This window comes from Eptatretus burgeri, chromosome 5 (genome assembly GCF_056783735.1).
Source record: "Eptatretus burgeri isolate ZD-2024b chromosome 5, Ebu_testis_v1, whole genome shotgun sequence".
Lineage (NCBI taxonomy): Eukaryota > Metazoa > Chordata > Myxini > Myxiniformes > Myxinidae > Eptatretus > Eptatretus burgeri.
In genome coordinates, this window is record NC_140965.1 from 60,399,604 (window position 1) to 60,427,575 (window position 27,972).

The window sequence follows — 27,972 nt, forward strand, 5'->3', positions numbered from 1 at the left end:
ACATTTGTTAATTCATCTCTCATACAAATAACCACATTATGAATTTTTAATTTCTTACAATATTTGGCAAGTTGTAAATTTGATGTTGTATTCTTTCCAAATTCTTTCAACCACTCATCAATGCTCATTTATTTATTAGAAAGATATAATCCATTACCTCTTTTCGTTAATTTTACACCTGCTTGTGCTATAGAAGAAAGCATATCTCCAACTAACAATCTCGCTTTATCAGGCAGACCTTCAAGTTTTTCAGCAAAATCTACAATTACACCACTTCCACTAATTTGTTTCTCCAACTCTTTGTTATGTCTTTCCAATTCTTTTTGAGCCTGGAGTTGAGCCTTCCTTTCGTTGGCAGTTTTGACCGCTGTTGAAATACCACCCGTCAATGCTCCAACCGCACTTAAACCAGCAAATAAAGGAATTAGAAATGGGAGAAATCCTCCACTCGTCTCTCTTATTGAATATTTTTTAACATTGGTTTTGTCATTTTAATTTTAAGTGAGCCAGTGTCATTCAAGATTTTAACCTGTTCTCTTGTGAGCAAAACATCAATTCTTACTGCTCCTTTTCTCTGAATTGTATTAACGTTAATCGTACAAGGCTTTTGATTTTGAACACAAGATGATAGTTTATGAAGATTGATTTGATTAACATATACCCCAATTGGTACTTTGCCACTCATTTATTTAACAAAAAATTATGTGAGACTAATCATCACACCATTATCTGTATTAATCTGCAATTCTGTTTCTTCCAAAAGCAAACAATATGTATCAACTTCTTCACTCTCTCCTCTTTCAATGTATAGGGAAGTATCCACTCGATTAGACTTTATAGTTTCTTTTTGAGCGCTCAGGTCAAACGTATAGATTGTATACAAACTTTTAAATGCTGTCATATCCAAAATAGGTTCTTTATTTCCATTACTTTCACACACCTTTTGGTAAGACTTGTATGCTTCAGCAAAATCATTTTTTTCCCAATTAATTTCCAATCTATCTCGTGGATAAAATGTTCCATCTAGAGAAACGCGAAGTTGTTTCACCTTAGCATTATCACTCAATGCATTATTCTTATCAGTCGCAGTATCACCATCTGGCTTTTTAAAAATCATCCACAGATATCGTGGCTTTCCTTCCAGAACACCCAAATTCCACGTGTAAGTAGTTTGATTGAGTTTAACGTGTTGACATCTTCTTTTGAGGTATGATACACTGAGTGGTTTCTTTGAGTTAAGTCTTCGATTCAACATCTCTTCTGTTTTAAGATTAGGAGTATATTCACTGATATACCAACTCATCTCCTCAATTACAAATTTATTCTGTTCACCAAAAGCACTACCAACACCAAAAAGCAATCTATTTTCATTATCATTCCTTTGTAGTTGAAATCTAATTTTAAGACCATACAGAACTTTATCATAATCACAAAATCCAAATATACCTTTAAGAGGAACTGCCACAGTAAAACTATTTTCTGCTTTTGTATCATCATTATACATTCCTTTCCTTTGAATATATCCAGGGTCTGTGTTTGTTCCCGTTGACATATCAGGAATAAAACCTTCGACAGACCCCTTTCCCATTCTATCACTGAATGTATAGAGTGTAAATTTCATCATTTCAGATACAGCAGAGACATAATCAACCGCTTCAACTTCTTGTGTTCCAATATACAATCGCACACTATCAAACATTTTCCAGAAGAAATCATTTACAAGTGTAGCGTTTGTGTTATTCCCAGCCTTAGTGAATTTAAATTTACACAACAAGAAACTTTCGGAGAGATTCAAATAGGTTTGTTGATTATTTATTTCAAAACTTTTTGTACCATTTGTATTCCAGTCTGTTCCAGTTATTGCATTTACCTTGAAGTAATCTTCTTTTTTAGTGGAGTTTGAGATAATAATAGTATCATCCAAATCATAGATACTATCAATTGCTTCCATACTTGTATTTATTTAGGAAAAAAGATGTTAAAACTTTTGAAACCCTGATCCAAGTATTTGAATTATTTTCTGTCGTTCTTGGGGGGACAACTGAGTTTTACCTTTCTTAATTTCTTTTATTGCTTGTAATTTATGAGATTCTTTCTGAGCATCTTTTATACTCTTTACAGCACCTGCTACATTTCCCACAGCAGAAGCAGTTGAACCAATTAGGTCTTTATGTTTAAGAATAGTTGAACCAATACCCATGAGAGTATCAATTATCCCATCTCCTCTAAATTGATGTCCGACACCCCTTTGTCTCTTAGGTTTATAGTATCCTCTACCAAGATACATACCTTCACCCTTGTAGTACGGGAAAGGAACATCCCATCCCCTGTAATTATTTTATATTTTCCCAACTCGTGCTTCCTCACAATAACCATCGTATTTATTTATTGAAAAACTTCACGTAGGTGAATTCTGATGGATATAACTTCTCCATTAAAAGAGATCACACGATTATCTTGGTCGGTTATCCTAAAATTTACTCTGTGTATGGTTTTTCCTGACACAGGTAGATAAACCAAATTTTTAGGTTCCATATTGAATTTATAACCAATTGGGGTTGAGTATGCGCTGAATGAAAATATTGTATTTGTTTTTAATCCATCATTATAAGCACCATCAATCAAATCACAGTGAATTAACACCGAATTTATTCCTGAGGATATTTGAATGACATTATCACTGTAAAACGTCCCATTAGTTTCAATCTTTTTGAGGAGAAACCTAATAACTCTCTAAATGAATTATCAATTGTGAAATCAACCTTGTAGTTATTTTTAACTTTAATCGTTGATTTTGAAGTATGTTTTTGAATGTTTATAACAATATTTTTTGGTTCATCACCCTGTTCTTTCATAAGACGAGCAATTTCGGAAGATATTTGAGAAATCTCGTATGCTCCGGGTGAGACTGTTATCGTTTTGTATCCACTTCCCGGATTATAACTAAACTTGTCATTTTTCTCGGTTATATTAAATAAGGTATTATAAGTCTCCATGGACAATAAAGATGCCTCATATTCTTTTGTTGTGTCAAGTTGTAGTGGGTATGGGAATGAAGATGTGTGGTCGCTTGTTGTGAAATTAAAACTCAGGATTGTGCTTCTCATCTTATTTAATATGAGATAAAATGTCTTTATATTGAGATTTATTAATTATTTTCATGTTCATCAACTGGTCTAAAATGGCTGATGCTTCATTAAAACAATTGTTATTTCCAGCCTTCTTACTGCCGAACAACAATAACAGTCTATTAACTAATTGCGATGGGTCATTTGGAAGAAAACTAATACCTGAACCAAGGATACTTAAAGCCTGAATAATGTGTTTCTCCTTCTCATTCTTCCTACTTTTACCAGAAAGAATAACCTTATAATTTAGAGTGTTCAGCAAATCAATATATACTCTATCATCATTATTTTCCATATCCAATGGTTTATCAATATACTTTGATTCATCCCTCACAGTTGAACCTTGTCTTCCATCTTTTGTGAGAAGAAACATTAATCTCGGAGTTAGTTTAACAGGGGTTGAGCAGAACTTAAGAACCTTAATTCATCATTAAATATCAATACCTTTTCTTGAACAAGATGAAATATTGCTGGTTGTTCTGTTGGAATGAGTCCTGCTTTGGTTTTTGAATCCGCTGAATATTCATTGTTTTGAACAGCATTCACAATATAATCAGGGGGTTGATTAATCTCTTCCAGTTGTTGAAATAAACCTTCATCATCATATTCTAATTCTCCTAAATGCTCTAATTCTTCCTCCGTCATTTGACTGAAATCTTTTAACATTTGAAGCTTTCTAGGAGTATATTCTACTGTGGGAACTGTGGAAACATCTTTCATTTTTTCTTGGGAAGTTTTTAAAAGTGGTTTAAAAAATTTCTCTTGTTTTTTTCAAATGCTTCTTCGCCCGTTAGTTTCTGTCTGCGTTTCTTCTTTATGTCTTCCTGTTGTTTTACAACTTTTGAAACCAACTCTTGATGTTCCTTAAATCTTCTTGCTCTTTCTTTTGTATCCATTTATTTATTGTAAAATATCATTTAATGAATTGTAAAGATCAACAGGGAAATTTTCCTTTTCTTCATCATTCAAGTAGATGTGTTCAAATAAATCCTTTTCTTTAAATATTTCATCAAATTCTTTATTAACATTAATGCGAGTTGTAATTTCTTCTTCACTAATCCTTGCATCTCTGCTTTTCATACGTTTGTGTTGAGTTTCTTCATCAACATCAAAACCGAATGATAAAATCTTCACTCCGCTCAGATATTTAATAATTTGTCTCGTTCCTTCTGGATTAGTTTCTAATATCCCAACACCACCAGATTTTAGTTTCCTTAACTCACTCTTACAATGTGAATATTTTGTTGTACCAAGAGAAACCTCCTCAAATATTTGTCCTTCATTCCTCAATCGCATATGTTCCTCCACTGAAATATAGTGATAATCTTCACCTTTTACTTCTCCAGGTCTTATTGCTCGAGTTGTTGTTGATACAATGCGTATCATGGGGTGTTTTTTAAGTAAATTTACAATATTCTCATTTGTACTACACAAGAACCTTGATTTATGAAAGTTTTTTCCAGAAGCAGATTTACCCACAAGATTTATAATAATAGTTGTCATTTATATATGTAATTGTTTATAAAACAAAAAATATATCCCTTAATATCTCATCTTGTTTCACAACAATATATTTATATTTTTCAGTCGTGTGCTTCATATAATCCTCAAATTTCTTTTTACTACATAATGTAGAACAATTATCTCTCCAAAAATTATTGATATCTATTGAATTTAACTTGAATAAAATAAAAGTATTAGCATTGTTTCTGATGGAACGACGAGGAAGTTGAAAGTACGATTGACTAAGATAAATACAATTACAAGAAGAATGTCTCCCTCTTGTGTAGTAGCTGTCCATTACCGTTTGGTTTCTCTCATTAACACAATCATCAAAGATAACGAGGTTCTTTTTTGATTTATCCAAATCTTGTGTAGACGGTATATCATCCGTATTATCACTAAGAATACAAGTTATAAGATTTGATTTCTTTTTACATCTCTGTGTATCACAAAATAGTTGAATTATATCTTCAATGTTATAATCATTTAGGTTTTTTTGACGTTTAAATAAACCTATTATATCTTCTTTTTGAAGACCAGCATTAAAACCTTGTGAGAGTAGTTGATACTCTGGTTGAAAACTCGACTTTGTGAAAATTATTAAATTATCATAATCTAAAAAGTTGGGAGTGAGGAGCATTTTTAAAAGTAAGCAGGTTTTTCCACATCCACTTGAACCAACTATGAGACATCTTAATGAATTTGGGAGATTTTTATGGTTGTTAAATTTTATCTTATTTTCCCAAATAGGTAAAAAATCATTCATTTATATATTTGAAAAACAGGTTATTTAATTTATTATTGGCTTTTTTAGAAACTCTATATTTTATCCTAAGTTCAGGTTTAATTTCAAGATAATCCATTATTTTATTTATACAATATCTTGTGTTGATATTTCCCTGAAAATTGCATCCATGAATAATATACAACAACAATCCTTTGAACATTTCTCTTATACGTTCAGTTTCTTCCCTTGTAAGGAAAGGTGTGTTATCATCCTCATACTTTACATTCATTTCTCTAATCAATCTTGTAAAGTAATTCATTTTTGGTGTAAATCTAAAAGAATTATTTTCCTTTTTATATTTTTTATTATCATTAATTAGAAGATAATCACAGAATATACATTGTTTATAGGCTTTTGACTCTGTGTTTAATCCCCGTCTTTCACACGCAGGACAATTCTCAAATTTGTCATATGGAGAATCAGGAAAGTCTAGCATATTTATAAAGTAAAACTTTACTTAAACTGAAATTCATCTATACTTTCAGTTGTATATTACCATCGATATCGATATACTTTTTTCATTATCAGATTCAACGACAACATTTTTTATATTAAAGGTAATTTTAAAATTATCGTTAACTACTATTGAACGAAATGTCATTTCACCTGATATATTAACATCCTTTATTTCATCAAGATTTACATCTTTAGGGTTGTTGAAAAAAATACAAATTTCTCCTTGCATATTACAGATGGTCTTATCTTTTCTTTCTAAAGCTTCATCCATAAGGTTTTTGTTCTTTGATACTTTTTCTTGTTTCATTGCTTTTTCTAGTTTTGAATATATTACTAGAAGGAGAGGAGAAACTTTTGTTAGAGATACTTTAATTGATGTTCTACCAGGTATACTAAAAGCCCTTCCACTGAAGGAAATTGAAGAACTCATATTATTTACCATAATAGTTTTTATCCAATAGTTGTTATATTTATCTTTGTTCAATTTTACATCCTTGACATATTTCTCAGTATCTTTAACAGAATAAGAGATTGATTGAAACTTGTCTTTTGTGTCTTGAAACATTGTATTTATTAAGTGAAAAAGTTGGAGGATAAAATGTTTTTAAGCACAGATTCACCTATAAATTAAACGAAATTTTCATCAAGAAAATTTTAGTTTAAGCAAAGTTTTATTCTATAAATATGGTGAATACAACGTACTGCGATGTTTGTAATCACGAATAAAAACATTATAGAAAACACCTCCGAACCAACAAACACACATTTAATCTATTTCATCAAATATCTCCTCTTGAGTTGGAAAGAAAACATTGTGATATCTGTTCAAAGGATGTTTTGAAGAGTAGTTATAATCAACATCTTCAATCACAAAAACACAAGAAAAATGAGTTTAAAGTAAAGGGAGACTATTATATTAAAAACACTGATGAGGCATTTAAAGGGCATATAAAAATAAGGATTTTTCAATTTGGAGAACCCGGTCCATCATCAATAGCTGAATCAATTGAAATAGTGAAACCCGATGTTGAAAAATTTATTAAAAAGACATTAAAAGAAATAAAAACTTTAAAGTTTTATATGGGAGTGAAAATGAATATGAAAAGACAAGATGAAGAACAAACTCCTTATATGAGAACAGATCTTCATTTTATAACATCATTTCAAGATTTTTTTGAATAGTGGGGTTTATGAAGAACTATCAAGACAAGAGGAGGATGTTGATAATACAGTGGTAGGAAGTGGATTCAATATTAAAAAATCATCTTTTTAGATATACACATTCTAAAATCAAACCCTCTTAAAGCTTCTTCTTATATTGAATTACCAAAAGAAATAAAACTAAAGAAGGCAGTTGTTAATATTAAGAACAATGATAATAAATGTTTTCTCTGGTCTGTTCTTGCTCACTTACATCCATCAAAATGTAATTCAGAAAGAGTAAAACAATATATGAAATATGAGAATACCTTGGACATTAAAGATTTTAAATTCCCAATGCCATTAACAGATATTCCTAAATTTGAGAAAAAGAATAATCTTTCTATTAATGTATATGGATTAACGGATACAAACAAAGTTCAAATATTAAAAATTTCAAACAACTATAAAAATGAAGAAACACACATTGACCTTTTATATTTTAGTGTTGGAAAGAATTCACATTACACATACATCAATAATTTATCAAGATTAATCTCTTCTCAGGTATTCAGAACAGCAAACAAAATATATCCTTGTAAGTGATGTCTTAATTCATTTCATACAAAAGAACGATTAGAACAACATTCAAAATATTGTAGTAATCATAAATCAGCTGTAATTACAATGCCTAAACCTGGTGAAAAGATTTATTTTGAAGATTATAATAAATCTATCATGCACCCATTTGTGATATACGCTGATTTTGAATGTATCCTTATAAATACTGCTTCTCCTAATCCAAAAGAACCATATACAAATAAATATCAAAAACATATTCCTTGTGGTTTCTGTTATTATATCAAATCATCTGTTGGAGAAAAGTATAACAAACTTGAACATTATCGTGGAAAAAATGCTTCACAAGAGTTTGTAAAACGATTAGAAAAGGATTGTATAAGACTCACTAAATTAATGAAAGAAACAAATGAACCGATGAAATTAACCAAAGAAGAAAAATTAGAATTTAGAATGAACAATATCTGCCATATTTGTGAGGGGGAAATTAAGGAGTCTAAAGTTAGAGACCATTGTCATCTTACTGGTAAATATAGAGGTCCTGCTCATTCCTGTTGTAATCTTAATTATAAATTACCTTCTTTTATTCCAGTCTTTCTTCACAACAGCACCAACTATGATACACATCTATTTATAAATGAACTTTCAAAAACACCAGGGAATATTTCTGCTATAACAAACACAAGTCAAAAGTATATTTCATTTTCAAAAATGATATTCACAAAACCTTTAACTCGTATTAGGTTTTTAGATTCTTACAAGTTTATGGGAACACCACTAGCCTACCTCGCATCAAATCTAAGCTCCACGGACTCTTTTCCAAATCTTAATTCATTCTTTCCAAAAGAGGAAATTCTCACTAAAGAGGAAATTCAGATTAAAGAGAGAATTCAAAGTAAAGAGGAAACTCTAATTAATGAAGAAATTCTAACTGAAGATGAAATTCTAATTATAAAGAAAATTCGAACTAAAGAGGAAATTCAGATTAAAGATGAAATTCTGATTAAAGAAGGAATTCTTACGAGAGAGGAAATTCAAACAAGGAATGAAATTCAAAGTAAAGAGAAAATTCTTACAAGTAAGGGAATTTATCCTTATGATTATATGGATTCATTTATGAGATTTAAAGAAACACAACTTCCTTCAAAAGAAAGTTTCTATAATAACCTTTATGAAGAAGAGATAAGTGATAAGGAATATAAACACGCACAAGAAATATGGAAAATATTTAAGATAAAGAACCTTGGAGAATATCACGATTTATATCTAAAAACAGATGTTTTATTGTTAGCTGATGTGTTTGAAGCTTTTAGATCACTCTGTCATAATAAAAATTGTTATGGATTAGATCCTGCCCACTATTTCACAGCTCCTGGTTTAGCTTGGAGTGCAATGTTGAAAATGACAAAACAAGATATAGATTTAATCAGTGATGTGGATATGCTTTTGATGATTGAGAAGTCCAAGAGAGGTGGAATATCACAAGTATGTTCAAAAAGATATGCTAAAGCAAATAATAAATATCTTCCAAATTATGATAGTGAAAAAGATAGTAATTATTTGATGTATTTTGATGCTAATAATTTGTATGGATGGGCAATGTCTCAATCTCTGCCTTATGGTAAATTAGAGTGGGTGGAAGAAAAGGATTATGAAAAGGCTTTGATGAATATTGTTATTTCTTCTCAAGAGGAATTGAATGACGAAGAAGAAGGTTATTATTTTGAAGTTGATTTGAGGTACCCGAGTGATCTTCATAATAAGCATAAAGATCTTCCTTTTGCATGTGAGAAAGAAACTCCAAAGAAAGAATGGTTAAGTGATTATCATAAAAGTTTTAATATTAAAGGTAAATCAACAGAAAAGTTAACAACATTCTATGATAAAGAGGGATATGTTTTGCATCAGAGAAGCTTAAAACAGTTTTTGAGAGAAGGATTGAGAGTAGCTAAAATTCATAGAGTTTTAAAATTTAAACAAAGTCCTTGGGTGAAAAAGTATATTCAATTCAATACAGATATGAGAGCAAATACAAAAGTAAAATTTGAAGGGGACTTTTATAAATTAATGAATAATGCTGTATTTGGAAAGACTATGGAAAATGTTAGAAACAGGCAAAACATTAGATTCGCAACATCTTGGAAAGAAGCTTCGAGATTGATAAATAAACCAAGTTTTGAGAGAGAAGAGGTTTTTTCAGAGAACTTTTCTGCAATTCATATGAAAAAGGAAAGTATTGTAATGGATAAACCAATTTATATTGGAACAGCAGTTCTTGATTTATCAAAGATATTGATGTATGATTATTTGTATAATGACTTAAAGAAAGAGTATGGTGAAAATGTTTCATTGTTGTATATGGATACTGATAGTTTTATCCTAGATATAAAAACTGATGATGTTTATGAAGATATGAAGAAAAATATTGGAGTATATGATACAAGTAATTTCAGCAAGAAGAGTGAGTTATTTTCCAAAAAGAATGAAAAGGTTATTGGTAAGTTTAAGGATGAGTTGGGTGGAAAAGTAATGAGTGAGTTTATTGGATTGAGAGCAAAGGCATATGCTTATAAGTATGGTGAACAGATTGATAAGAGGTTAAAGGGAATAAAGAAATATGTAATAAAGAAATCAATAACTTTTAGAAATTATTATAATTGTTTGATGAATAAGAAAGAAGAATATAGGAAAATGAATACAATAAGAAGTTATAAACATAACATATATAGTGAAGAAGTAAATAAAAAGGCATTAGGAGCCTTTGATGATAAGAGATTTATTTTAGATAATGGAATAGATTGTGTTCCATATGGATATTGTATGATAGAGTGTATAAAATAGATTATGTTTTAACGATGGGAAGATGGGTTAGGGTTTTTTAAGGGCTACCGCCGCGTTTTTTTTTCACAATATATAAATGGTTAAACCAAGTATTAATCAAACTAAAGAGTGGAGAAAATCTCAGTCTTGGTATATAAATGGAAAACATAATGAATGTGAAAAATATCAAATAAGTCTTATTGAAAAAATAACTAAAACAAAGGTAAATAAAACAAATAAGCGAATTAATTTAAAAACTAGTAAGTTAGAGGATGTAAAGAAAAAAATGAATATCCTTGAATGGACTGAAAACTTTGATGGTTATCAATTGAACAATGAAAAAACAATTTACTATAATCTCAAAATGATATGTGGTTCAGGAGGTGGTCAGATGAGAGCATTAAGAGAAGTTTATCATTTCGTAATGGCACAAATGGGGTATCTTAAAAAATATAAAGATTCAAATGTTTTGTTTGTCAATATTTTAGATGGGGATTATTGTGCAAAGAAAATTAAACTATTGAAGGAATTTGAGAATGAACAAATCTTTATAGGTTCAATGAGTGAGCTGTTCAACCCCCAGGTGTTCAATTCAATGAGGTTCAACCTCCAAGTTAAAAGGGGAGACAAATAAATATACCTTGGGATAAAAAGGGGATTTATTTTTAGGGAAAAAAATTATGAATCGCTGAAAATCCCCCATTCATTTACATGGGGAAAAGTGAGCCAGAATCAGTATTCTTACCCTACTACCATAGTTGTTGACCTTTGGACTATATTGACCATTTGGTCGATGTTGACCTCAAAAATAATTTACTAGTTGAATTCAGAAACCTGAAATATAAATCCTCTTCAAATTTCAAGTCAATCGGATGAAAATTGAGGATTTTAGAAATCTCATCTAAGTTGTTGACCTTTGGCCTATCTTGACCTTTTGACCTCTAAAACAATAGGCTTCTTGCTTTTGCCAAACTCTACCATGTGGTGAAGTTTCACGATGATCGGTTTAAAATTGTGAACTGTCGGCAATAAACAGACAGACAGACAGAATAACAAAATCGACTGACCAATATACTTGAAAAATCTTCGACTTTGCAAGTAACAAACAGACAGAGGTGAAAACATAACCTCCTTCCACCTTCGGTGGTGGAGGTAATAACTCAATGGGATACAATGGTGATGTTTCCTGCATATGCAAGAACATTTATCAGTTTAGTTGTCTTTTTTTGTTTTCAAGGTGTCTCCTCACTTCTGTGATCGACTTTTATTGATTCTCCTGTGACATGTGACGTCACATTTACTGCAAATGTAGTCTACAGGAAAAAAGTTAAAAATGGACTGTGTTGCCTGACATACCGAAGCCAAATCAGCTACAGAGGTTAAACAAAACTTCAGGACGACCTATGGAAGACAGCCACCATCGAGAAAAACGATTCATTAGTGGCATTAAAAATTTATGGAGACTGGTAGCATCCTTCAGAGGAAGGGTGCAGGACACCCTGTTGAATAAAATATTCGGCCAAGCACAAGTGGTGAGAATGTTCAACACATTTGTGAGTCATTCAAGCGCAGTCCACAAAAGTCCATTCGGATAAATTTATGATCTTGACAAATCATGACAAAAATATTGAGAAAAGTTCTTTCACAAGCAGCAAACCACATCATGGTATCCAATTTCATGAAAGATGTAAACGGAATTTCATGATCTTTTTATTACTGTTTAAATAAGCAACACTAATTTGTGGACACCCTGTATTTCTAATATTGTGTTGGATTCACTTTTTCGTGTGGTATGAAGTGCTCTTTAAAGTAGCTCTCATAGAATTTTCGTGTTAAAATTGATTTTTTTTGTTTTCATGTATTGAATTGGGGTCAAACTACAGGAAATTATGTGGTTCACATTTTCCTGGCCCTGGGTCCCCTTCCGGAGGGGTCTTTCCACTCTATGACCTCCGCCCCCCCCCAACCCTGGGACTAGCTACACTTGTTATGAAGCAACTTTCATAATCTTAGAGTCGTTTTAGGGGTTTTTGATGATGCGGAATCAATTTTTGACACTTTTAAAATGACATATACATTAATTGACCCCCTGTCATCGGCAAGGTCGGGGAGGAGGGGAGGGGGTGTTCCATCAATCGACCCCAGCCCTGTCATAAACCTGCACTTATCTCGGGTAAATAAGAAATCAACGTGTCCAACATTATGAGTTTTTTTTGGGCGGGGGGGGGGGGTTAATATGAAGATGAGTCAATAAATGACACATCTTGAGCGATCTATACAGTGTATCATCAAGGGAGGCACTCTTGATCCATCAATTGAGTGTACCAAAACTGAACCGTCTGATGAGATGATCCAGCAATTTTCACTCAAGGCTATATATGAAATAAAAACTGAAAATACCAATCACAATGTAGACCTAATATGATTGAGTTTGTTTCACAATGCAATCCAACTGGGATGAAAAACGTTCTTTGCAAGAATTGTTGTAAATATTGGCAATGCACTTTCAGTTTGTCCTTTTTTGATAAACTCACAAGTACATCGTCATATTAAAAATAAAAATCCAGACCAAGAACGTAATTATTTATCATCCTTGTCCTTATCCACATCAATCATCATCACATTAAACTGTTTGCTGATTTATTCATCATCCTCATCATCGTCCTCGTGGGTATCATCCTTAATTATGTTTCCACAATCACTGCCATGGCACTTACAGAGAGAAGTACAGGGAAGTCTGTTCTTGAAGCAGCTGCACCTTCCTTTACACCATGATTTACATGCACATTTCGTCAGTTCAATCACAGCTCGAGGGGTGGGCAGGATGAAACACCTCACTGGAACATAAACACCTTCCTTAACATTCCAACCATTTTCTTCAATGGGAGGAACAGCAGGACAGTTGATAGTGTGTGACTTATCTCGCATGGCAATGTAATTTGCATGTGTGATATGTGGTCGTAAGGCAACACGATGAGGAGGTAACATCTCCACCGCCAAGTTCTTGAAACGAAACATTTCCCATCTCAGAGCTGTTAGGGTTGTAGGACCTGCCGAGCATTACACACGGCAGGTGAACTGCTCCAAACCCTTGACCTGTGGTGGCAATTCGCCATTGACCAGGACACTCTAAATAGGACCTTCACTAAGCACCCTGAAGTAGTTGATTGCTGGGTCATCTTCTTTAAGCTTCATGTTGGCACCAACCCAGGTCTTTCCCACCCCACAAATTTCCACAAATTATCCACCCCAGTAAGTGCCAGTGAAATTGTGGAGTCCAATGAGTCCTTGACATTTGTGCCGTCCAATTGCTTGCACTCGCTCTACCACATCAATTTCTTTGTATTTTGTCCCCTTACTGGTCAAGACTTGAGGTGAAATTAGAGCTTCAAGTCGACCATGACAGACCAGGTCAAGAAGAAGCATGATAATGTTAGTGTCTGGTGACCAAACACATATCTCCCACCAAGCATTCTCAGCTACAGATGACAGGACTTGGTGAGGAATAAGCGTATCGGCCTATTCATGTGAATGGTCTTCTTCAAAGTTGAAGCCCTTTATCTTGTTGATGTACACAACAACCAGCTTGAAGGCCCGGTTATTGGCAAAATTTTCAAGCAAACCCTCGGCGAACATGGTTGTCATCTACTTTTGGCTTTGAGGAAGATAGAATCTCTTTGAGAGACAAGGTGAGCTTCATTTCTGGGTGAATTTCAAATTCATTGGATGTTGCTGATCTGTTCTGGCATGCCTTGTTCTTCAAAGACTGTTCCAGGTAATGGTGTAATACCACTCTGCCCTCATCATAGCCAACTATCATCATCTCAATGCGCTTAATGAATGCCTGTTGAAGATCAGAAAGCTTGCTCATGGTCAGTGTTTTCTTCATGCCCTGCAACACAGAAGAACAGAAGCTCAGAAGAACAGAAGCTGCAACCCTCAGAAGCTCTTTCAAGAACAGGGACAGATTGAGACAGTTGAGCCTTGGCTTCTTCAACAGCATGCATCAGACTGGCTTTGTCCATTAGGATATATAGAGAGAGCCATCTGCAGCGCAAAGGGAATGTGTCACGATTGACATCTCATACTCTCCTGTTGTCTCCTCTAGTTTTGGTACCAGCTAAGGATGGCTTCCCGGATGATGAGAAATCTACCTTACAGTTTACGCTCTTCACGCAGTTTGATAACCTTTTCACCCACATGGAATTTTGTTTTCTTCATACAGTTCGACAAGGTCTTCAATTTGAACTTCTTTATTGCATCCCAAACTGAACCCATTGATGTTGGCAGCAATCTGTTGTGAATGAACTGCTGAAACCGCTCCTGAACCTTCTCAGCAAAGTGTAGGATATTATGCTTTGTATCTTGTGGTACTAGAGCTGATGAAACCAGGCTTTTCAATGGAGACTTCAACATGAATAGATCGCCTTCGCAATGTATTTCAATGGAGTGACGCAGCTTCAGAGCATTTTCTCTTGTCCTCACAGCAATGTCTCCATAAAGCTGGTAGTGTTCACTTCTGGAACTTGGAGACTTGAGGGAAGCTGTTCAGGTACTGTTTCACTATTCGAGCAAGGTAAGGGGTGGTGATAATCGGTCAGTCAAAAGCAGCTCGATCTTGACTTCCAAATCTTCCCAAGTAACAGGATCATCCTATTTCAGAGCATTCATTTGAGCGAGATGAACTGACATCAGGGGAGCATCATTCAGAAGATTGTGTGCAAAAACCTTCCTTGATGAGGTTCTCCAGTGCTGCCAAGTAACATGCCCAGTCTCCTGAGAGACAGGCCATAGATGAGATTTCGAAGCCTTTCTACCTGTTCAAGGTACTGCATGAGAAACTGAGAGAGCTCTCCTCTGTCGTCTCCTTCATGCGACTTCAGGTTTGTGGAGTACCCAGATTGGATGTTTTCATCGATGTCAACCATGTCTGGACTGCATTCATGTAGAGCCTTTCGAAGAGCGGTGCACTGACCATGGAGAGACCCTTGAGGGAATGCAGAGGAAATGGCATCAAACCTCATCATTATAATCACCAACCTAGTCGTAATGTGGTATTCAATGCCTCGCTTGTACGCCTTGAAAGCATAGATCCCGTGAAGGACTGCAGAGGTGTATGTTCTACTTTCAATGGCACATGTGTCAATACCACTTCCATCAATTGATTTGCCAAGAGCATGCAAGGTAGCAAAGGCAATATGCAAAACCCCTGCCTTGAGAATCCAGTTGGTGTTCCCCACTGTTTTCTGAATCTGGAGTGCACGGCTACAAAGATCCAGGTCATGCGGAATGATGGTTCTTCTCTCTGGACTGGCCACAAAATCAGAGATGCCCTCTATCAATATCAGAGTGGTGTACAAGGTTGCATAGACCGTTGTGGAGGTCTTGAACAATGGAGCAACCACTTCTGAGTTGGTCTGGCTGTGACTGAGAGTTGCATGATAACAACAGAGATTTAGTGGCAGCCCAAGTTGGCATCACTTCTTACTTTGCTAACTTCCTACCCTTATGAGAGCATTCTTTCACTGAGAGAATAGAGTCATCTGGATTGGGCTCATGTTGTTCTTGCTACTCCTCTGTCTTCTGCTGTCCTCTATTCTATACTTGTCCATCATTTGTGTTCTCACATCTGATGGCATCAGTAGAAAAGTAGGTAGCAAGAGCCCAAGTGTGAGTGAAGTCATTTGAAATCAGACACTTTCACTTTCCCAGCTGGTAGTCCTCAAGTCGCATGGGTTATTTCTTGATTACCTGCTCCAGTAGTTATTTAACTTCAAATGCAAGTAGTTTTGATGAGAGAAGCTTCTCTGGAATGACAAGAAGTTGGTTGATTGGCTCTCCATCTGCTGCTCACTGGTTGATCACGATCACCGTGCCATGGAATGTATTCTGTCCAGTATGTGTGTCTTCCAGGAGATCAATATTATCAACAGCGAACACGATGTTTACCCCTTTCTTGACAAAATCTGGTAGACAAAATCCACCAGTCTCCTTCATCCCAGGAAGAACAAATTGCCTCACTCGTTTTTCGAGGTCAAGGATCTTCTGATAGTCACTGCAGATTTAGACTTCAAACAGTTTATTAACGAGGTACTAATCTCGCACCTTAGAATGAACGGTGAAGGGCATGCCAATTGAGAGAGGTGTCTGGACAGTCTGCTAAAACCCATCTTCCTTCTTCGGTTGATGCTTCACCTGATAATAAGTTCGAGTATTTTGGATGAGGAACTGACAAGCGACCTCAACAAATTTGTCTAGTGCTTCCTTGTGAATTCCAGAAACTTTGAGAACATGATGGCCAAAAAGGAAATGAGTGAGGAAGAACTGGAGTAGCAAAGGATTCTCAAAGTCTTCAAAGCTACCGTTGAACGACCAGCTTTGGTACTTCATCATCTCCTCTCGTAGAATGTTTGCCATGCTCTTCAAGTGGTTAATTATGTCATCATTATCCAGCAAAGCAGACCGAAGTTCCAAAGCAATGCTAACTGCTGTTGGGAGGGCCAGATTGATAGACTCATTTTTGTGTCGCAATTTGACGAACTGGACATTCGGAATCTGTTCAGGTATCAGTTTTTTCAGATGCTGTGGGTAGTTTTCTGTCTCATTAACCTCCACCTGATACTTCTTCAAAATTGACAAGTATGCATCATTCACCGCAGCCATGTTTTTGGGAAACATCATCGTCAGAGAAGGTGTTTTGAATGGAGAGGAGCAGCTGTTCATCACATACAGCGCGAATGAGCTGGGCATTACTGTAATCTAATGGAGCAAAGGTGCACTGTGTGTAATGCAAGCATTTCCTAGAAAGAGCAGAAACTTTTCAAGAGCAGAAACATCCCTGGCACTCTCCAACTCAGGTACACAAGTTCTTACATGGTCATCTTGAGTGTTGCATTTTATCTCCAGGAAGTTTTCACCCATGTTGTCCGAAAAAACGTGATGAAGAGGTTCTGAAGCATCATTAGGACAAAAGCTTCAGGAGGAGAACAAACACACCTGTACATTTGGTGTGATTTTTGTCCTTTTAGGGCAGGAAGAATCAGTTGCACTGGAAGGTCGTGCAGGCCCTCGAGAGGAACATGCAGGTGAATAAGACCGGGTTCGTTTACCTCTGAGCCTTTCAACCATGCTCTTGTTGATGATGGGTTTCTGACCCTCAGCGTCATAACACACAGATTTGTGCTCTGCTTCACTCAAGCTACCTAAGTGGTCACTAAGTTGTTTCATATCAAGCTGACCAAAAGATGATTGTTCATTACAGCAAACAATTCGATCTTCAATCATATTTGGGTTAGTCACCAGTCTCTTGCTTGGCATAGCACCCTCACTGTAGATGATGCACACACTGATTGACATGATGATTAGAATGTCTCACTTGAAACAGAAGACAAAACAGCATGAGCATGTTCCAAAAGTTCCTCAAAATAAAACAAGATTCCTAAAATTGGTTCATAATCAGTGGAGATAGACATGAGTTCAGTCCCAGATTGGGGGCGAGGGGGCGAGAGGGTGGGTTCCCAGAATACAGGGGGCTCCAGAATGAGATCTAAGGACAGGAAAATTTGAACCCCATCATTTTTCAACATCAAGACTCCAAATCAAACTGAAAATGCAAAAAAAAATCAATTTTAGCACACAATTCCTATGGGTTACACTTCATACCACACTATTTGGCCACAAGCACAACTGTTAGTAACATTTTGTATGTTGGTGCTCTCAGGCTTTTAAATACGCTTGGTTAGCTGCTGCTTTGCTATTGTCTGAGATATGTTAGAAATCTTTGGGTTTCATTATTGAGTCAAGATACGATGCAGTGTAAATGGGTAGAATTGCTTTTCCATCATATACGTTTACCTGTTTAGCACTATATCAACGTCTTTTTGGTGATTCCTCAAGTTTGTGCTGAGTGTGCTTTCACCCTCAATATCTCCTTTCACATATGAAGGTGGACACAGTTTAAGCTGAGACAGAGCTGTTTAACAATGACAACTCTCTTGTTCTCACCTCATTCAAACATCTTATTCAATATTAAATGGCTCAACTGGCTTCCTCACCAAAAATAATTGATGGATATAATTTGATATTCGATTAGACTTGACAGTATTGACACTTGTACCATCAAAACGTGATCAACAAAGGTTCCTCTGTCTCTACCTTGCTTCTTTTTCCCAGGTGATTCACTGAAGGCTGCCATTAAAGCTTCCCAATATCAGCTTCATTCAATAAAACGGACTTAAAGTTTATCCCTTATGTGACAGTAAACACTGGCTTTGTCTAATCTGTGAAAAGCATTGAAAGCAACAGGAATTGAAGTATCGGTAGCATGAAAGATATAAACGGAATCAAAGTTGAGGAAAAAAATATCCAATTAGTGGGGTATCGTCAAACTCGATGGTTATTGACATGGAACAGCAGGTCAATTCTGTGTGAATAATAGCCATGCTATTGATACATAATGCAGTCATAAATTTCTTTCCTATATTTCCCTCTCCTGACTAGCCACCCATACTCCTCCTACTTGATATGGTAATGCCAGGCTTTCCCTACAATATGTTTTTCTACCTTATCACCTTGAAGTAGCACAAGCCGAGCTTCAGGGTCCTTTGGGCAGGGACAAGAAGGTGTAAGGTTGGATTCACAAGGAACCTCAACACAGGAGGAGGCCAATAGGACAATGAAGTCTGTGTAATCTTGCTAATATCCAAGTAGTCCTCAATCTGAAATACCTCTAAATATGTATCTTCTTCTTCTTCTTCTTATTCTTATTCTTCTTCTTCTTTCAGCTGCTTCCGTTAGGGGTTGCCACAGTGGATCATCCGTATGATCCGCATAGTGATTTGGCACATGTTTTATGCCGGATGCCCTTCCTGACGCAACCCTGGTCGCCTCTTACGACACAGGGATATGGTACACTTATTTTAACCAGGGTATACACCGGCCCAGTACACTGGTACTCATTTCGCCGACCTCGGAAGGATGACAGGCTGAGTCAACCCCCTGGTGTATTAATTCAGTGGCCCAACGGGGCTTGAACTCAGGACCTTTTGGATCCCAAGCCGCTGCCCTAACCACTGCGCCAACACCAGGCTACCTCTAAATACGTATATCTAATTTAAATTCAAAGCATTCTCTTGGTTCTTTTACCAAGACCTTTTCAAGGAGACCATTCTTTGCATTAACTACTCTGATTGAAACACTCCTGTCTTAATGTCATCTTAACTCTCCTTGTATCAAGCCTCAAGCTGGAGCCCCTGGTCCTTTCACTGTCAATGCTGCAAAAAAAAACTTCTGTACGTATTATGTCGGTACCCCTCATTATTTTAAACATTCATATCAGATCCCCTCATTTTTGCAACCTTCCGATGTGTACAGTCCTATCTCCTTCGGCCACTCCGGCTTACTCCAGCTCGTCCTGGAACAACTTGTTGCTCAATGCTGAACCCTCTCGATGGCAGTGATGTGCTTCCTCAGATGTTAGGTTAGGTTCACATAAAGCTGCCTGGAAATGTGCGATCTGTATATAACAGGATGATCTGGAAATGTGCGATCTGTATGTCACAGAATGATCTGGAAATGTGCTATCTGTAAATAACAGGATGATCTGGAAATGTGCATTCTGTATGTCACAGAATGATCTGGAAATGTGCTATCTGTCAATAACTGGATGATTTGGAAATGTGCTATCTGTAAATAACAGGATGATCTGGAAATGTGCAATCTGTAAATAACAGGATGATCTGGAAATCTGCTATCTGTAAATAAAAGCATTATCTGGAAATGTGCTCTTTGTGTATAACAGGATGATCTGGAAATGTGCTCTCTGTATATAACAGGATGATCTGGAAATGTGCTCTCTGTATATAACAGGATGACCTGGAAATGTGCTCGCTGTAAATAACAGTACGGTCTGGAAATGTGCTGTCTGTAAATAACAGGATGATCTGGAAATGTGCTGTCTGTAAATAACAGGATGACCTGGAAATATGCTCTCTGTAAATAACAGGATGATCTGGAAATGTGCTATCTGTATATACCAGGATGGTCTGGAAATGTGCTATCTGTGTATAAAAAGATGATCTGGAAATATGCTATTTGCATATCACAGGATGATCTGGAAATGTGCTATCTGTATCTCACAGGATGATCTGGAAATGTGATATCTGTATCTCACAGGATGATCTGGAAATGCGATATCTGTATCTCTCAGGATGCTCTGGAAATGTGCTCTCTGTAAATAATAGGATGATCTGGAAATGTGCTATCTGAATGTTACAGGATGATCTGGAAATGTGCTATCTGTGTATCACAGGATGATCTGGATGTGTTCTATATGTAAGTAACAGTATGGTCTGGAAATGTGCTAGCTGTATACAACAGGATAGTGTGGAAATGTGCTCTCTGTAAATAACAGGATGACCTGGAAATGTGCTATCTCTAAAGCAGGATGATCTGGAAATGTGGCATCTGTAAATAACAGGATGATCTGGAAATGTGCTTTCTGTGAATAACAGGATGATCTGGAAATGTGTTATCTGTGTATAACAGGATGATCTGGAAATGTACTATCTGTATATCACACCATGATCTGGAAATGTTATATCTGTAAATAACAGGATGATCTGGAAATGTGCTATCTGAAAATAACATGATGGTCTGGAAATGTGCCACATGTAAATAACAGGATGATTTGGAAATGTGCTGTCTGCAAATAACAGGATGATCTGGAAATTTGCAATCTGTAAATAACAGGATGATCATGGAAAACTGCTATCTGTAAATAAAAACATGATCTGGAAATGTGCTCTCTGTATATAACAGGATGATCTGGAAATGTAGTCTCTGTACATAAGAGGAAGATCTGGAAATGTGCTCTCTGTAAATAACAGGATGGTCTGGAAATGTGCTGTCTGTATATCACAGGATGATCTGGAAATGTGCTATCTGTATCTCACAGGATTATCTGGAAATGTGCTATCTGTATCTCACAGGATGATCTGGAAATCTGCCCTCTGTAAATAATAGGACGATCTGGAAATGTTCTACCTGTAATTAACAGGATGGTCTGGAAATGTGCTATCTGTATATAACAAGATATTCTGGAAATGTGCTCTCTGTATATAACAGGATTATCTGGAAATATGTTATCTGTAAATAACAGGATGATCTGGAAATGTGCTCTCTGTATATAACAGGAAGATCTGGAATTGTGCTATCTGTATATAACAGGATGATCTAGAATTATGCTATCTGTGTATCACAGGATGATCTGGAAATGCCGGATCTGCATATCACAGGATGATCTGGAAATGTGCTATCTGTAAATAACAGGATGATCGAGAATTGTGCTATCTATGTATCACAGGATGATCTGGAAATGTGCTATCTGTATATCACAGGATGATCTGGAAATGTGCTATCTGGATACACCCTCCTTTACTGCATCTGTTACCACCCACAGATCCTTTTATTTGGCCATATATTCCAAGACTGCCCCTTGCATTATGCAATCTCTATTTTAATTATTGTTACCCAACCCGATCTTCCCCACCCTGAGCTGTGCAATGGTCCCAACCCCAACTGTGTTCTAACCTTACATTTCTTTATGTTAAACTGCATCTGCCAAAATTTTGCCGAATCTATGAAAGTATTCATACTTTCCTGAATTGGATCACTACCCTCTCAGCTGTTTCCCTTACCTCCAAGCTCAGTGTCATTTGGAAATATTTGGAAGGCTGAATTAATCTCACTGTCCAAATCATTGATGTAAATTACGAATAACTCGCGGGGACCTGCGGAACATCCGCGCAATGTGAAACATGACTTCAAGTCTTCAACTCCCACTCCCACCCCCCCATCACAAACCCCAAGTCATCAACACCCACCCTCCCCCTCCGCTTGATGTAAATATTACGAATAACTAGCAGGGACCTGCGGAACATCCACGCAATGTGAAACGTGACTTCAAGTCTTGAACTCCCCCACACCCGTCACAAACCCCAAGTCATCAACACCCCCCAACACCCCACCCCCACAACCACAACTCTTCAAACCCCACTACACTGAAAATTCTCAACCCGCCTACCTTCCCACAGAGCTTTAACTTCCCCCTCCCAACTCCATACTACATCCATCCATCTTTGCTATTCTCTTTCTCCCAACCCCGACTCTCTGTCCTCCCCTGCCTCACCTCCCCTCCCTCCTCCCCCCATCCTCCCACTCATAAAAGCAAAAGGTCATTCCCATATCAAACATTGCACTTCATCACCTCATCTGACAATGGAATATGTAACTCTTTCCCCTCCCCGCCCATCATGCGATCACCAACTTCACAGAAACAGCAACAGCATGCCTTATGCATGTCATGGCCCATCATGGTCGCCTGTCCAACTCACAATTCTGTGAGATATGTGAAAAACTCATGGAATTGCAACTCTCAAGTGACCATGAGCAGCCTAATTGTGCCAAAAATGACCCTAAACCAGTTATCTTCTTTGTTATGCAAATATACACATCGTTAAAAGTAAATAGTTACATGCTTTCCTTAAAAAACTCACGAGATTGCCAGAACTCCTTGGACATAAATCTTCATAACGAAAGAGGTCATACAACACGTTACCCCACACAGTGTTCAAGTAAAAAGCAAGTACTTCCATTTAAATTAAATAATTATTTTAAAGACAGTTAATTTAAAATTATGGAAGTTTCACACTATCGAAGCACTCTTATACACCACCTTATTTTGCATGTTCAAGTACTGTAGTAGAGATTAATGGAAGTGCAAAGAAGGTGATTTATGTTCTCCATTGTTCAAGTATATACTGTAATTCAATTTAAATAAAATAAAGATTGCAAAAGTCAGATAAAAAAAATTATCTTACCTCTGTTGATGCAGTGTCTATTACACCGCCCGATCTAACACGTTATTTTACTTATGCCTGTTGTATGTATCATTTATCACACCCTTAAAAACAGTTAAGTTTCTTGTTTGGGATGATTTCCAATTTTATCTCCCCCTCCGAACCCCAACTCTCTTTCCTCCCCTCACTATCTCCCTTCTCATAAAAGCAAAAAGGGCATTCTAACATCGATCATTGCATGTTTAATAAATATCGTGGCACCACAATCACCGAGTTTGAAGTGTTGGAACCTCATTATCATCACTCGTCAATAAACGACTCTCTCGGTATTCTGGTGTATTTTGTGTTCCCGAAAATTTTCAAAAGTCTCGACCATGTTGGGTAAAAGGATATTAATAAAATTAAAACCGCTTTCGATTCTGAACAACCCACTTTTCGTCGCCTCTAGCTTTTCACGTATGTTTATTTACTTCACATCACGTATGAATTACATTTCCATGCACATATGAAAGAGTTTGTGTATACATCCTGCATCTGCACACTATTCAGCCTTGAAAGCTCAGGTGAAAACCAAAAGGACAGGTTCAATTTTTTTATTTATTTAAATTTAAGCCTTCAAATATTAATCATTACTATTTTCTTTCCCTTTCTTTAATGATAGACGAAGCATTGTTTGGTGTCTAAATGGACAGAAACTCAGCAGTACTCTTGATTGTACAAATGTTATCTTTGGGTGGTGTCTGGTTGAGTGCTGGCTTGATCATTTCCGAACAAAACCTGCATTAACTCATTTCCTCTGCCATAATCAAAATGTACCTTTCTTTCCTCTAAAGGTACCTTTATTTCATGATAGAAGGTGCGTTGTTCAGTCTTCAAATGTACACCAAAGCCCTAAGGACTCTTCAGCCGATAAGTAGCGAGCAAAATGGTGGCAATTTGATATTTTGAGGTTCGAATTGTGGGTGGGATCAGGCCAGTGAAGCTCCACCCTTGATGGATAAAGTGGCAAACAGACTGGTGGATAATTATTACATGGATTAGCAGGCTCACCCATGGGACACCCACAGTCAAAGAAATGAATGACATTTGGACATCCTGAGTTCGATTCTGCACATGGAGTTTTCCAAAATGGGTATTGGCAATTGAAAAGATCCAGAAATGATATAATCTACACAATTTATTTACTTCACATAATACGTGAACACATGTCCAAGAACATGTGAAATACAGTTTGTAATGTGAATCATGTGTAATTTCACATGACTTCAAGGCCTCAACTTCCCCTCTCTCTCCTCTCGCCTCCCCTCACACTTTCCTCTCTCCCGACTCTCTCCTTTCCCCCTATCTGCTCTTCCTGCATCATGCCCGACCAGACACAGTGCATTCAAAATATCAATATTTGTCAACAGGTAAGCATATGCTATCTCTTAAAAAGACACCACAGCAGCAAGGGCTCAAATGCAAATGCTACGACATCAAAAAGGTGGTCTACAATCCCCCAAAAACTTCAGATTTTCCCCAAACTAATTTTAAGTTCATGGAGAACAATCTAAGGATCATCCAAAAGAAAAATTATGTGTCAAATATATTATACAGACGAGCCGTCACCTTGCCTGCTCACCGTGCCCACAGTGACGGTGGTGGCATGTGCTGTTTGGCTTAAAACACACAAAACAGTGTAAAAATATTTTTTTGAACGTTCACTTTTTTCCCCCCAGACGTCTTTTAATCTACTTTAATTTAATTTAGAACACCTAGAGGGACCTCGAAAAATGCAGACACATCAAGAGACCTTATGAATAAGCAATCCCCCAAGGGGACAGGTCTTAAAGCCACACGTGTTCAAAATGCCTATTCAGTTATTTAAAATTAATTTAAAGTCTAAAAACGTCAATTTTTTTTTCTCACGATTTGTTTTAGTTGTGTCTTAATCCATGTCAGTGACAGTCCAAATTGATATTGAAAGTCGAACTAGAGTGTAGCATGAATCGTGGGATAGCCTGAAAGTGAAAGCGTTTAGCTCTATTTGGCCTCAAACCACACAAAAGTTTTAAACATTCATAAAATAAAAACCGGAGACCCCAAAACATGCCACCAACCTTATTCTTCTCAGGAAACACTCATCTCTCCAAATATCTTCACATAAGCCCACCAATTTAACCGCAGCGCTGATGCAGGCAACTTGCCACGGTTCCTGAACACCAGAGATATAATGAAGCCTAAGACGACATGGAGCGAACAAAATGGTGGTGATGTGATTTTGAAGCCCCACCCAGAATGGACAGATAGAGACACAGGCAGTCTGGTGGAGAAGGTATCGATGATAATGGTCCTACAGCTGATCACATCGATACATCTTTGGTCTTCAAGTCCTGTCTTCCAAATTGTCTCCAAACTAAACCATGTCTTGCCCACTGCATCAGTGATACACTTTACCATCTATTTTGCTCTAAGATCTTCCATTTTATTATTTAAACATTAGAATGGAATATTTTAAACTTTTTCCTTCCTGTAATTATATTTTGCTGCCAAGAATTACATCATCACTTGCAGTTCCTTTCATTATTACCTCTCTACTCCCCTCTGGCATAAAAATCCGTAATTCCTTTTTCAATTCCCACTGCAAACCTTGCTTCCCCCTCTTCTGTTTAGCCTCTGGCCATCAAGCCAAAAACACTCCTTTTGACAATAAAAAATATATTTACATTGCTTCCTCAACACAATGTGCCACAACCAATATCTTCCAGTCATGACTCAACACAATGTACCACAACCAACATCTTCCTGCCATGACCGAACACAATGCACGACAACCAACATTTTCTTGCCATGACCCAACACAATGTACCACAACCCGCATCTTCCTGCCATGACCCAACACAATGTATTACAGTGTACTACAAGCAACATTTTCCTGCCATGACCCAACACAATGTATCACAACCAACATCTTCCTGCCATGACCAAACACAATGTAGCACAACCAACATCTTCCTGCCATGACCCAACACAATGTATTACAATGTACTACAAGCAACATTTTCCTGCCATGACCCAACACAATGTATCACAACCAACATCTTCCTGCCATGACCCAACACAATGTACCAAAACCAACATCTTCTTGCCATGACCCATTAAGAAAGATATTTGTTTTTTGGCTCGACAGATTTTCTTTTCATAAAAACTGTTTATTCATTTGCTATCTTCCATGAACCAGTGTGGTGTCACTGTGTCTTCCAGATGCACTAGCCTTCCCTACACTCTGCGATGTCTTTCACAGATTTTCTTGCATCTCCTTGACTGCAGATATTGACATTGCCTGGAACTCCTTACAAAAGGACCAACTCTGCCTCATTCACAAAATAATTCCTCATAGCTCCAGCTCTGTTGTCCAATATGTTGTCCATCATATGCAGAAACTTCTGTTGAGGCAATAGCTATAATCATCATATCATCTCTGTCTTGAAAGCCAATTCGATTGGTTACAATCATCAGACAACATTACACAAGAACTACAATCTCCTCTGTTTATTTATCTTAAGAAGTGCACGAACACAACATGAGACTCGCCTAATATAAAGACTTCCAGTCCTTTCTTAGTCTTCCAAATCCTCATGGCAAATGCTAAAAACTGCCTCAGGAATATGCTGTGCCCTTTGTTTATCGATGATGGAGTGAATGTTAGTGCATTATCAAACAGAATTCCTAAATAGTTTATTTGATGAAAAGACTCAGGTTCCCGATCGCACCCTTTTGGTCCAATAATCCATCTCCTGATCAAACTCCTCCCTGGGGCCAGTGAGCTTCTCACCTGCAAAAGTATCGACGTATCTGGACAATTTTGAAACATCATCAGACTCAGGTCCTTGTTGGTATCATTGCAACCTATTCTCAAAATCTGTGCATTTAAACTGCATGTTCCTATTTCACTTTTCTGCAGATTGTGCATGGACAGTTGCCTACCCTCATAATGGAAGGTTGCTTTTGTCACTTCTATCCTAAAGAATGCAACCAAGACAGACCATCTGAAATACCAAACGGTTATTCTTTGTATAATCAACAAGGTAATGGAATCTATCATCTCATGAGACAAAAATGGGTACTAATTATCTTACTTTTTAAAATCAGATCATCAATTCATGTCTGCTTGTTCCTTCAGATCCATTGTGTATGTGTCAGCTTGCCTCACCCCTCTGTTACCCAGCTTTTACATGAGCTTCAATCTCAGGATAAAACATGAGCTTCCAACCAAATATAACCCAATTTATCATTATTTGTATACAAAAAGAAAGACAGAAGTCAGATCCTGCAGCTATTCCTTGAAAAAAACAACCTAATCCCTCGAACTCAATCTGTGGCACAACCATCTGCCATAATCTCTTGGACCATAACTACAATTGCAGACTGGCCTTCAATGTTATCACGGGAACTCCTCCACTAAGTTTTTCTTTGGGACTACCTTGAGAGTTGCTTATAGCCTCCAAAACATTGTTCCACAATATTATGAAACAGTTTGTCTGTCAACTTAGGACTGGTTTATCAATTTTTCACCCAGCTATCTTTACCTCTGCCACTGGAGTCGGACGAAGGTTATGTTTTCACCCCTGTCTATCTGTCTGTCTGTTTGTTACTTGCAAAAATCGAAGATTTTTTTTCAAGTATATTCGTTGGTCTTATGCGTTATTCTGTCTGTCTGTTT

The 27,972-nt window shown here is 36.6% G+C and overlaps 1 protein-coding gene across 2 annotated transcripts in view; it reads left to right on the plus strand.

Moving 5' to 3' along the window:
* The window catches only part of LOC147026515 (uncharacterized), a 335,422-nt gene that overhangs the window by 293,851 nt on the left and 13,599 nt on the right, over window positions 1-27,972 (plus strand). The gene's annotated exons all lie outside the window — the stretch shown is intronic.